This window comes from Carcharhinus amblyrhynchos, chromosome 24 (genome assembly GCF_965287045.1).
Source record: "Carcharhinus amblyrhynchos chromosome 24, sCarAmb.v2.hapA, whole genome shotgun sequence".
NCBI classification, from domain to species: Eukaryota; Metazoa; Chordata; class Chondrichthyes; order Carcharhiniformes; family Carcharhinidae; genus Carcharhinus; species Carcharhinus amblyrhynchos.
Window position 1 is genome coordinate 923358 of NC_137347.1, and position 13318 is coordinate 936675.

The following is a 13318-nucleotide window of genomic DNA, read 5'->3' on the forward strand; positions in this document are numbered from 1 at the left end:
CTCATGCCTATATTCACCCTTGCCCACTAAGTGCCGATGCTAATCTTCCTCACCAGGATCCACAGCCGAGGTTGAAATGGCCTCCTGATTTCCACACCCTGTTGCCTGAGATGACCTTGGTGGATGTTCCTGGGGGTGCCGGAACCTTCAGGGTCCTGGCCTGCTTTCGGGCAGCACAGATGTGGGACAGCTGCCCTCCTCGGTGTGAGGGCTGGAGATATGTCTCTCACAGGGTCAGATGGGCAGGAGATGCCCAGGGTCCCCTGGCTGGAGGGCTGTAACTCCTGCCGATCCTTTTCCCTGTGGGTTCCCAGGGACCCCTTTGTTACTCCATGGGATGGAGGAGCAGCTGGAGTGAGATCCAGACTCCCCACAATCCTTTGGCACTGACACTTGTGGATTCCCACCATGGAGTCATAGAGGTTTACAGCATGGAAACAGGCCCTTTGGCCCAACTTATCCATGCCGCCTTTTTTTTTACACCCCTAAACTAATCCCAATTGCTCGCATTTGGCCCTTATCCCTCTATACCCATCGTACCCATGTAACTATCTAAATGCTTTTTAAAAGATAAAATTGTACCTGCCTTTACTACTACCTCTGGCAGCTTGTTCCAGACACTCACCATCCTCTGTGTGAAAAAATTGCCCCTCTGGACACTTTTGTATCTCTCCCCTCTCACCTTAAACCTATGCCCTCTAGATTTAGACTCTCTTACCTTTGGGAAAAGATATTGACTATCTACCTTGTCTGTGCCCCTCATTATTTTATAGACCTCTATAAGGTCATCCCAGAGCTTCCTACGCGCAGTCACCACACACGATCCTGCTGAGACAGCAGAGTAAAGAGAGGCTCTACTTTGAATGTTCTCAGCAGATCTCTCTTCTCCCTAAACACTTCCAGCAACTTGATTCAGGGAGTCACATTCTTGAAAGACTCATCAGAATTTGCAGTGCTGGGGAGCCCCTGCAGACCATAAATATGAGCAGTTTGAATCCACAGGAATCCACAAGGATCTTCTTAACAAAGATCAAGATGTTTCAGGCAAAAAAAGAGCATCTTCCACCTAGTTATGATCTCCAGCAACAGCTAATGTTTGTCCCTGTATTCGCCTCTCCTTATAACTCAATCCATCAAGTCCCAGTAGCATACTAATAAATCTTTTCTGCACACTTTCTAGTTTAATAATATCCTTTCTATAATAGGGTGACCAGAATTGCACACAGTATTCCAAGTGTGACCTTACCAATGTCTTGTACAACTTCAACAAGACATCCCAAGTCCTGTATTCAATGTTCTGACCGATGAAACCAAGCATGCCGAATGCCTTCTTCACCACTCTATCCACCTGTGAGTCTACTTTAAAGGAGCTAAGAACACGTTCTGTAACTCTCCCCAACGCCCTACCATTAACTGATTAAGTCCTGCCCTGGTTCAATCTACCAAAATGCATTCCCTCGCATTTGTCTAAATTAAACTCCATCTGCCATTTGTCAGCCCACTGGCCCAATTGATCAAGATCCCGCTGCAATTGGAGATAACCTTCCTCACTGTCCACTATGACACCAATCTTGGTGTCATCTGCAAACTTTCTAACCGTGCCCCCTATATTCTCACCTAAATCATTAATATAAATGACAAATAACAGTGGACCCAGCACTGATCCCTGAGGTACACCACTGGTCACAGGCCTCCAGTTTGAAAAACAACTCTACAACACCCTGTGGCTTCGGTGAAGAAGGCAATTTTGTATCCATTTAGATACGTCACTCTGGATCCTGTGAGATTTAACTTTATGCAATAACCTACTATGCGGTATCTTATCAAAGATATCTCTACATGCTAAAGTCCATGTAGACAGCATCAACTGCACTGCCCTCATCTACCTTCTTGGTTACCCCTTCAAAAAACTCAGTTAAATTTGTGAGACATGATTTTCCAGTGCCTGCACCATGCAGTTGGAGCTGGCACCTTGGAGCTTACGTGCTGAGCCAAGGTGCGGACATCTGCCATGGAGTGCATGCCCTGTGCCAAGGTCTCCACTGTGGGTGCCACCCTCGCAGTGTTAGCCTTGGTGTGCTGCAGTAACAGCAGCATCTCCTCAGTCAGAAGGCGATGGGAATGCTCCAATCGGCCTTGCACTCCGAGGAGAGATGCTGCCAACCCTTCCTGATACTTGTGACTCTGCCATTGCAGCTCCAGCAGCTGTGGAATGACCGGGCCCAGGGGCACATCATCGGCTGGGGCCTTAGCAGATTCCTGGGCTCCGGCATCCCTCCGAGTGCTGGTTCCCTGGGACGTCGCTGTCTCCGCTTTATATGGATCTTCAGTTGTGGGGTGTTCACCAATGAGTGACCCAGAATCCTGTCGACTTAATGAATTCACCGAGATGTGAGTATCTGCCCTGGTGCCGGGTGCGGGTGACAGCAGTGACGCCTCTTCAATGGTGGGGTTGGAGAAGTCCCCCTCTGAGCTGCTCGAATCCAGTGGGTCCAGGGGGCGTGAGGATGGTCTGGTCGATTCCACTGGTCATGGAAGGGAAGTGACATCAGTGCATCACAGGGAATATGGGGGAGTATTGATTATACACTTGAAACTTGAGGAATGGCAGCATGTGTTGAGGATTCTCACGTTTCTCTGTTGCTCCCACTTCACCAGCAGTGCAGACACACTCTTCCTCCTCCATGGCCAGCTCAAGAGCTCGCTCCTCAAAACATGTGAGGGTTCAGAGCTCGGTCATGACTCCACCTGGCTGCACCTGCTCACGCCTGTTGCGATTGAGTTTGTCCTGCATTGACACATCGAGGGAGAAGAACGTAGGTGGGAGTGTTGACATCTAAGATGGTGATGAGGTGAGGTAGGTGTGGGTGGGAGCTGGAGTGTGAGGAGCATAGCAGCGAGTAGGGGGAACATGGAGATTGTGGGAGGGAAGGGAGACCTGGTGCCTGTGAGAGAAAGTGTTGGGGTGCAGGAGGCGTGCGAGGGGTCCAGAGACTGGGGGTGCTTCACTTAGCCTGGCTGAGCGAAGATCATCCATCTTCTACTGACACTGTCCTTTCCTGGAGCATGCTGACACTGACCAGGGCTGTCACTGCATCCCAGGCGGGGTGGTGACCCTGCTGGAAGTCTGTCTCCTGGAGTGGGGGGTAGAGTGTGTGCTGCGTCTGTTCCATTCCAGTCCTGGTGAGGGTCCTTTCTGTAAAGTGTGGCAGTCACTGTGGAACCAGTGCCGGGAGCTGTTTATATGGAGCTCCCCAGTGATTACAGCAAGTAAGTGGTTGCGGGGTGGGTGAATCGGAGGGAACACATCGCTAGAGCAGTGTGACACTTCTAGGAATAAAAATGGACATTAATGAGGCATTAGATTCAGTCTGTAATCTCACCAGTGCCATCAGCAAGAATCATTCCATTTTCCGCACCCGAACCAACTCTGCCATTTTCTGGGAAGATTTCACAGACTATACTCTCAACATGTGGGATGCAATAACGGGAAAATGCTGACTGGTTGAAGACTAACATCTTTGCAATGGAACCTGTTATTGAAGCTAATCCTGCTCTCATTAATTACACTAGGGATCTGAGCGAGAAGATCGACTGCACTAAGAGTCACTAAAGGAAAGTCTAACAGACAGCTAGGTGATGCACCAATGACTACTGGTTACAACTTAGCCCAGATATTCTTCAGGAGGGGATGCCAGCGGCATGTATGAGGGATCAAAAAGGTGACAAATCCATCAGTAAAAAAAATGGCTCCATTGAAAACAAAGACAGGGAGGTCATCACTAACTACAATAAACAGTTGAATAGATGTGTGAAGCCCTAGCCTGAGTTGTACTCTCTGGGAATCTGTCCACAAGGAAGCTGTAGATGCCACAGAAAGCCTGCCTGCTACAGCAAAGCTGGATATGGAACACTGAGGAACTTAGTGAAGCAATTGACTTGCCTGTCGTTGCCGTTACACAGCCTGAACCCATCAAGCATGGGAAACCACTCCTGCACCTGCATGCACTTCTCTGTCTCTGCTGGAGGGAAGGGCAGTCTAAAAGCTGCAGCTGTTATTTCCATGCTGAGGAAGAGTGTTTGAAACAACAGAGATTTAACTGAGAACGCCAAACTGCAAGCTTACCAAGTCTGCATCCTCAGCATGCCCCTCTCCAGTGGTGAGATGTGGGCAATAGGCAGGAGAAAAGGCTCCACAATTTCCACCTTTGTTGATTCAGACATCTCCTCACTATCTCTTGGCAGGACAAGGTCATCAACTTAGAGGCCCTGGTGCAGGTTAGCTCCAGCAGCATAAACTCATTGCTGAGCCATTGATGTCTGTACGGGCTCAGCCAAGTTCATAACTGGATGATAATCCTAAACCCAAAGACTTTCTGTATGGTGAACTGGCCACAGGATCTCACCCAGCTATATATCTAGACCTCCGCTACACGGACACCTGAGATGTGATGATGGTGGACATTGACACTGACAACTGGAGATAGTCACTGACATTAGTGACTTCTGGACACTGACTGTTTGGAAAGGCATTGCAGCAAACTGTCACAGACAGTGCCATGCCAGAGTGATGCTCCTGAGCCCACCAGGCTACGCATGGCACAGAAATAACCAACATGATGTAAACTAATGTCTTACAAGAGGGGCTGACACATAGAGGCATTGGTTCCACGTCCCATGGTATCTTATCGAACAAAATCTATCGTTCTCAGTTTGCTCCAGTTAACCTTCAGCAGCCAAGGCCTGTTGGGCGAGAGTTCACAATTTGTGTTACTCTGTGTGAAACGTGTTACTGATTTTACTCCAAAATGGCTAGGTTCTAATTTTATATCATTCAACAATTCTCCACTGTGCTGTTTCCAGGAATTTAAACCCATTGATTCCATGCAACAATTTGAGCTTTTAGCTTTCCTTTATCCGGCCTACTAATGTGTTTCTTTATCAGCTCAGGAATATGAATCCTCCTCATTCCTGAACTTCCCGTGAACTCCCAGAATGTACCTCACCAAGCCCAGATATGGACTGTCAATGTAATGAGCAGCTATGGCCAGGAGGTGACACTTAGGGCCTAGTTTATTGTTTATGATGTTGATAACTGACTGATTCTCTCCATTTCTTAGTGAATTTTAAAAAGCACAGACCAGGCAGAGTTAATTCATGCAGCTGGGATCTGTGCAATTGCAGAGAGGGAGTGGGGTTAAGCTACACAATGGCTAATGAAATTTAACAGCAAAGTGATGTGCTGCTTAAGGGACAATGCCTGTATTTCATTCATGATATTAAACTAGTTCAAGATGAAGCTGAAAGGGACAATTGGGAATTTGAATAGTCCCACCAACACACAGCAATAATCGACAATGTCAGTACGATGCTGACTACAGGAGCCAGGATGTGGAGATGCTGGTGTTAGCCAGGGATAAACACAGTAAGAAGTCTCACAACACCAGGTTAAAGCCCAACAGGTTTATTTGGTAGCGAAAGCCACCAGCTTTCGGAGTGCTGCTCCTTTGTCAGGTAAGTGGGAATTCTGTTCTCTCACTTAACCCCACTTAACACTTATTAACATAGAACTCCCACTTACTTGACGCAGGAGCAACACTCTAAAATCTAGTGGCTTTTGCTTCTAAATAAACCTGTTGGACTTTAATCTGGTGTTGTAAGACTTCTTATAGAAGCCAGAATGGGGGAGCGTGAGGTAGAGGAAGTGTTGGTCAAAATGGATCACATTGAACCTCGAGCACTGGGTCCAGTTCCTGCCATCAGGAAACAAGAGACCCCTCTCAGTGTTGGGAGCAACAGCAGGAGTGGCCCGATGACAATGTCAGGTATTTCTTTGGGTTATGGAGAGAGACTGGGATTTTTCAGCCCAGAGATGAGTGCCTGGTAGAGAGTTTCAGACGATTGTGAATTGATTAGAAAAAATCTATCAGGAAATTAACTTCAAATCAAAGTGGTAGAGCAAACCAGGTTCAAACAAGAGAACTGGTTTCAGGAACTGGTGTCAGGAAATTCTCCTTTGCAAAGGAACTGGTCAACATGTTGAATAAACTCCCAGAGTGGAGGAATAATTCCAACATTTAATGAACTTTTGGATGCTGCAATAAGGGGCGTTAACACCTATCTGAAAGGGTGAACTGCAATTCCATCAATATAGGAAAATTGGAACAGGAATAGGCCATTCAGCCTGTCGAGCCTGTTCTGCCATTCAATATGATCATGGCTGATTGGATAAATGCCTTTTACCCATTAACCCCATTATCTTTTAAGTTATTGTTAATCAGAAACGTGTCAATTTCTGCTTTAAACATACTCAGTGTCTGAGCTTTCTCATCCCTCTGGGATAGAGAATCCCAAAGGTTCACAACCCTCTGAGTAAGAAATTTCTCCTCATCTCGGTCCTAAGCAGCTTGCCACTTATTTTGAAGTTATGTCGCCTGGTTGGAAATTTCCAAACCGGGAGAAACATCTTACTCACATCTACCCTGTCTATTCCTTTAAGTATTTACAGGTTTCAATAGAATCATGGAATCCCTCCAATGCAGAAAGAGGCCATTCAGTCCATCAAACCTGAACCAACAACAATCATCTGCAGGCCCTATCCCTGCTAACACCTGACACTTAAGGGTAATTTAGCATGGCCAGTCAACATAATGTGCACATCTTTGGACTGTGGGAGGAAACCAGAGCACCCAGAGGAAACCCCCGCTGACATGAGGAGGACATGCAAACTCCATAAAGATGGTCACCTGAGGGTTGGAATTGAACTCGGTCCCTGGCGCAGTGCTAACCACTGTGCCACCACGCCATTTCAATGAGATCCCCCTCATTCTGTAAAACTCTAGACAATGCAGCCCCAGTTTCCCAATCTCTCTGCATTAGACAGCTCCACCATCCCCAGAATCTTTGTTGCACACTCTCTATGGCAATAATAATCTTTCTGGGTTAAGGGAACCAAAACTGCACACAGTACTCCAGATGTGATCTAACAAAATTCCTATACAATTGGGCACAACCTCACTACTCCTGTACTCAAATCCTCTTGTGATAAAGATTAACATCTCATTAGGCTTCAGCACATCTATTCCTCCTACCAAAGTGGATAGATAACCTCACATTTTTCCATATTGTATTCCATCTGCCATATTCTTGCCCACTCACTAAATCTGTCCAAGTCCTTCTGGAGCCATTTTACATCTTCCTTACAACAGACATTCCCACTTAGCTTGGTATCATCCACAAACTTGGAAATATTCTGTTTGGTCCTCACATCCAAACCATTAATATATATTGTGAACAGCAGGGGCCCAAGTACTGATCCTTTCAGTATCCTACCAGCCACAGCTTGCCAACGTGAGAATGACCCATTAAGAAACATAGAATCTACAAGCAGGAAGAGGCCATTCAGCCCTTTGAGCCTGCTCCCCATTCATTTTGATCATGGCTGATCATCATATTCAATATCCTGATCCGGTCTTCACAGATTCATAGGATCATAAAATCCCTACAGTACAGAAGGAGGCCATTCGGTTCATCAAGTCTGCACCTACCGCAATCCCACCCAGGCCCTATTCCCTCAACCCCATGCAGCTATCCTGCTGGACCCTCTGACACTAGAGTCAATTTAGCATAGCCAGTCAGCCTAACCCACGCATCTTTGGACTGTATGAGGAAACCAGAGAACCGGGAGGAAACCCCGCTGCTTCCCCCATATCTCTTGATCCCTTTAGTCCCAAGAGCTGTATATAATTTCTTCTTCACATCACACAATGTTTTGGCCTCAACTGTTTTTTGTGGGAGTGAATTCTACACATTCACCACCCTTTTGGTGAAGAAATTTTTCCTCACCTCAGTCCTAAAAGGTTTACCCCTTATTCTCAAACTGTGACCCCTAGTACTGGACTCCCCCACCATTGAGAACATTCTTTCTGAATCAACCCTGTCTAACCCTGTTATGGGGGAAGGGACTGGATAAGATGCTCTGAGAGTCAGTGCAAACTCAATGGGCTGAATGGCCTCCTTCTGCCCTGTAGGGATTCTATGATTCCAGTATTGGGGTCTCTCCATCCATTGATAGCAAATGCAGAGAAAGGGAAAAGGAGATCATTGCACCTGAGACCACATTGAGAGGATGTAGCGAGGATGGAGAGGAAGGGAGTGAGGGTGGAGGGGAAGGGAGTGAGCGTTGAGAGGAAGGTGGGCGGGGGTCAAGGTAAAAGTAGTGAGGGTGAAAGGGAAGGGAGTGAAGGTGGGAGGGAAGGCAGGTTATTGGGGGCGTTGCAGGAGTTTGCGTGTGATTGTTGTAGAGGCTGAGGAGGTATTTTGAGTGAAGAATACGTCATTAAACATGTTCTCTGAAATGTTAACAACACAGACACTATTTTGGATAAACAAAAACAGCAGCAGCCAAGAGAGGAAGTGGGGGAATAACAGGACTGAGGGGCTCACCTGCTGTTCCTCCTGCTACATACAGACAAAGAGAAGGAGGATCAGCGATTTTGCCCGTCACAGCATTTATCTTAGTGAACAGAATCGAGCAAGCCCAGTCTTAGCTCCAGTCTGTTTCCTGAGATAATGTGGGGTGAAATCCCAGGTGAAATGTTTATTCGGAAACCACAGTGCCTGGTGCCAGCTGAAGTGAATAGTTTCACTGCTATCTCACCTCAAGACATGAGGAACTGAGGAAGGCCACAGTTTATACAATAGGGCGTGTGCTCTGTGTTTGTACCTAACAGATATAAACAAGAACACAACAATTCCCGCTGAATGGGGACACGGAAAAGCAATCTGAGCTGGACTTCCCCACCAGCCCCCAAATGAGGCTGGCAGATGTGTTCATCTGTCGTCACTGGGAGCTGTGCTTTGAAATGTCTTAGATTCATAGAGGTTTACAGCATGGAAACAGGCCCCTCAGCCCAACTTGTCCATGCTATTCTTTTTTAACCTCTAAGCTAGTCCCAATTGCCTGCATTTGGCTCTTATCCCTTTATACCCATCTTACCCATGTAACTGTCTAAACGCTTTTTAAAATACAAAATTGTACCCACCTCTACCACTACCTCTGGCAGCTTCTTCCAGACACTCACCATCCACTATGTGAAAAAATTGCCCCTCTGGACCCTTTTGTATCTCTCCCCTCTCACCTTAAACCGATGCCCTCTAGTTTTAGACTCCCCTACCTTTGGGAAAAACATGTTGACTATCTAGCTGATCGATGCCCCTCATTATTTTATATACTTCTATAACATCACCCCTAAGCCTCCTACACTCCAGAGTAAGAAAGTGTCACGGTCTATCCAGTCTTTCCTTATAACTCAAACCATCAAGTCCTGGTAGCATCCTAGTAAATCTTCTCTTTACATTGTGGGTACAGACAGAGTGTATCTAAGTACAGGCAGAGTATATTGAGCTATAGGCAGATTATATTGGAGTACAGGCTGAGTATATTGGGATACAGGCAGAGTATATTTGGCTACAGGCAGGGTATATTGAGGTACAGGCAGATTATATTGGAGTGAAAAGGTGGTGAACTGCAGTTTGGGTTAAGTCTGATGTGATCCTGGGCTGCAGTTTCCAGCTGGACTCTCTCAACACAGCTGTATCCCCAGGTTCCCCATTGTCCACTGCACATGTAATGTTCTCAAAGAATTCCACCAAATTAGTCAAACATGACCTTCCCTTCATGAACCCATGCTGCATCTTACCAATGGGACAATTTATATCCAGATGTCTCGCTATTTCTTCCTTGACAGATTCAAGCATTTTCCCTGCTACAGAAGTTAAACTAACTAGCCTATAGTTACCTACCTTTTGTCTACCTCCTTTTTTAAACAGTGGCATCACATTTGCTGTTTACCAATCTATGGGAACCAACCCAGAGTCCAGTGAATTTTGGTAAATTACCACTAGTGAATTTGCTATTTCCCCCACCTGGGATGAATTCCATTCAGACTAGGAGACTTGTTTACCTTTCGCCCCATTAACTTGCCCAACACTACCTCTTTCGTGATAAGAGGTACAAGGAAGTTTGGGGCACATTTTATTCCTTCTTTGTATGATAAATTGAATCTTGGGGAACAGCAAGCTCACAGCAATGTAACAGGTAACACCACCCATGACCATTTAGGGCTGGGTTTGTTAGTTTTGTTGTTGCATTGGGGTTGGGTGGAGCAGATTTCAAATTCTCAATGCTAAAAGGGGCATTTGAAATCAATGGCCTTGACACTGCTGTTTGGTGACAGCAAATTGGCAGCTCCTTCTACATCCTTGCCCACCTACATGCTTATCTTAAGCTGACCTGCTCCACAACCCTGTTCATTCCATACTTTGTGCTTAAACAAAGGAGATGACAAAGGGATGAGGGAGGAGTTGGCTAAGGTAGACCGGGAGCAAAAACTTTGTGGTGGGACAATTGAGGAATGGTGGAGGACTTTCAAGGTGGTCTTTCACAGTGCTCAGCAAAAGTATAACGGAAGGACTGTAGAAAAAGAGATAATCAGCCATGGATATCTAAGGAAATAAAGGAAGGTATCAAATTGAAAGAAAGTGCATATAAAGTGGCAAAGATTAGTAGGAACCTAGAGGATTGGGAAATCTTTAAAGGTCAGCAGAAAGCCACGAAAAGAACTATAAAGAAAAGTAAGATTGATTATGAGAGTAAACTAGCTTAGAATATAAAAACAGATAGCAAAAATGTCTACAAATATATAAAATGAGAAAGAGTGGCTAAAGTCCTGGTCCTTTAGAGGATGAGAAGGGGGATGTAATAACTGGAAATGAGAAAATGGCTGAGGCGTTGAACAGGTATTTTGTGTCGGTCTTCACAGTGGAAAACACAAATAACATGGCAAAAATTGATGACAGGAAGGCTGTGGCAGGTGAGATACTATCATTATCACGAAAGAGGTAGTGTTGGGCAAGTTAATGGGGCGAAAGGTAAACAAGTCTCCCAGTCTGGATGGAATGCATCCCAGGTGGGGGAAATAGCAAATTCACTCGTGGTAATTTACCAAAATTCACTGGACTCTGGGGTGGTTCCCATAGATTGGAAAACTGCAAATGTGATGCCACTGTTTAAAAAAGGAGGTAGGCAGATAACTATAGGCTAGTTAGTTTAACTTCTGTAGCAGGGAGAATGCTTGAATCTATCGTCAAGGAAGAAATAGCGAGACATCTGGATATAACTTGTCCCATTGGTAAGATGCAGCATGGGTTCATGAAGGGAAGGTCATGTTTGATTAATTTGGTGGAATTCTTTGAGAACATTACATGTGCAATGGACAATGGGGAACCTATGGATGTGGTGTATTTGAATTTCCAGAAGACATTTGACAAGGTGCCGCACCAAAGACTGCTACATAAGATAAAGGTGCACAGTGTTACGGGTAATGTATTAGCGTAGATAGATAACTGGTTAACTAACAGAAAGCAAAGAGCGGGGGTAAGTGGTTGTTTTTCTGGTTGGCGATCAGTGACTAGTGGTGTGCCTCAGGGATTAGTGTTGGGACTGCAATTGTTTACGATTTACATAGATGATTTGGAAAGATAGTGTTCACAGATGACACTAAGATGGGTGGCACAGCAAAGTGTGCAGAGGACGCTGAGAGTCTGCAAAGGGATATAGATTGTCTAAGTGAGTGGACGAGGGTCTGACAGATGGGGTACAATGTTAGTAAATGTGAAGTCATCCATTTTGATAGGAATAACAGCAAAATGGACTATTATTTAAATGGTAAAAATTGCTGCATGCTGCTGTGCAGAGGGACCTGGGTGTCCTTGTGCAGGAATCTCAAGGAGTTGGTTTGCAGGTACAGTAGGTAATTAAGAAAGCAAATGGAATTTTGTCCTTTATTGCTAGAGGGATGGAGTTTAAAAACAGCGAGGTTATGTCACAACTGTGTAAAGTGCTGGTGAGGCCACACCTGGAGTTACTGTGTACAGTTTTGATCTCCTTACTTGAGAAAGGATATACTGGCACTGGAGGGGGTGCAAAGGAGGTTCACTGGGTTGATTCTGGATTTGAGAGGGGAAGCTTATGAGGAGAGACTGAGTAGAGTGGGACTATACTCATTGAAATTCAGAAGAATGAGGGGAGATCTTATAATATAAGATTATGAAGGGAATAAATAGAATAGAAGCAGGGAAATGGTTTCCACTGGCAGGTGAAACAAGAACTAGGGGACATAGCCTCAAAATAAGGAGAAGCAAATTTAGGATTAAGTTGAGGAGGAACTTCTTCACTCAAAGGGTTGTGAATCTGTAGGATTCCCTGCCCAGTGAAGCGGTTGAAGCTACCTCATTGAATGTTTTTAAGGCAAGGGTAGATACATTTTTTGAACAGTAAAGGGTTATGGTGAGCGGGCGGGTAAGTGGAGCTGAGTCCACAGCCATGATCTTGTTGAATGGCGGTGCAGGCTCGAGGGGCCAGATGGCCTACTCCTAATTCTTATGTTCTTATACCCACCCTGATTTTACACCCCTGCCCTTTCTATACCTTCACTCCATCATCCATTAATCACCATTGCCCTTTTCATCTCTTCTCTTCTGTACCTTGCTCATTACCACCTTGCCCCTTGTACCACCTTGCTTTTTCTGGGCACATCTTGTCCTCAGGCACCTTAAGAAGCTGAAGGCCCTTTTGGATTTCTTGGTGATGATCTCTAGTTAATGACCTCTAGTTCTGCTCTTCCTCACAAGAAGAAACATTCTCTCTGTATCCACTCTATCAAAACTTTTCCAAATTTTGAATACCTATGTTAGGTCACCCATCAGCTTTACTTTCTCAAGAGAAAGGAGACCCAGTCTGTCAATCCTTTCCTGATACGTTTATCCTGATGTTACCATAGAACATTACAGCACTGTACAGGCCCATTGGCCCTCAATGTTGTGCCAGGCTATGTCCAATCCCAAGATCAAGCTATCCCCTCTCTATCGTTCTGGAGTGCTCCATGTGTCTATCCAATAACCGCTTGAAAATTCCTAAAGTGTCCGACTCCACTATCACAGCAGGCAGTGCATTCCACAACCCAACCACTCTCTGAGTGAAGAATCTACCTCGGACATCCCTCCTATATCTCCCACTATGGAGCTTATAGTTATGCCCCCTAGTAATAGCTACATCCACCTGAGGAAATAATCTCTGCACGTCCACTCTATCAATCCCCCTCATCATCTTCTAAACATCTATTAAGTCGCCTCTCATCCTCCTTCGCTCTAAAGAGAAAAGCCCCAGCTCCCTCAACCTTTCCTCATAAGACCTACCCTCCAAACCAGGCAGCATCCTGGTAAATCTCCTCTGCACTCACTCCAATGCTTCCACATC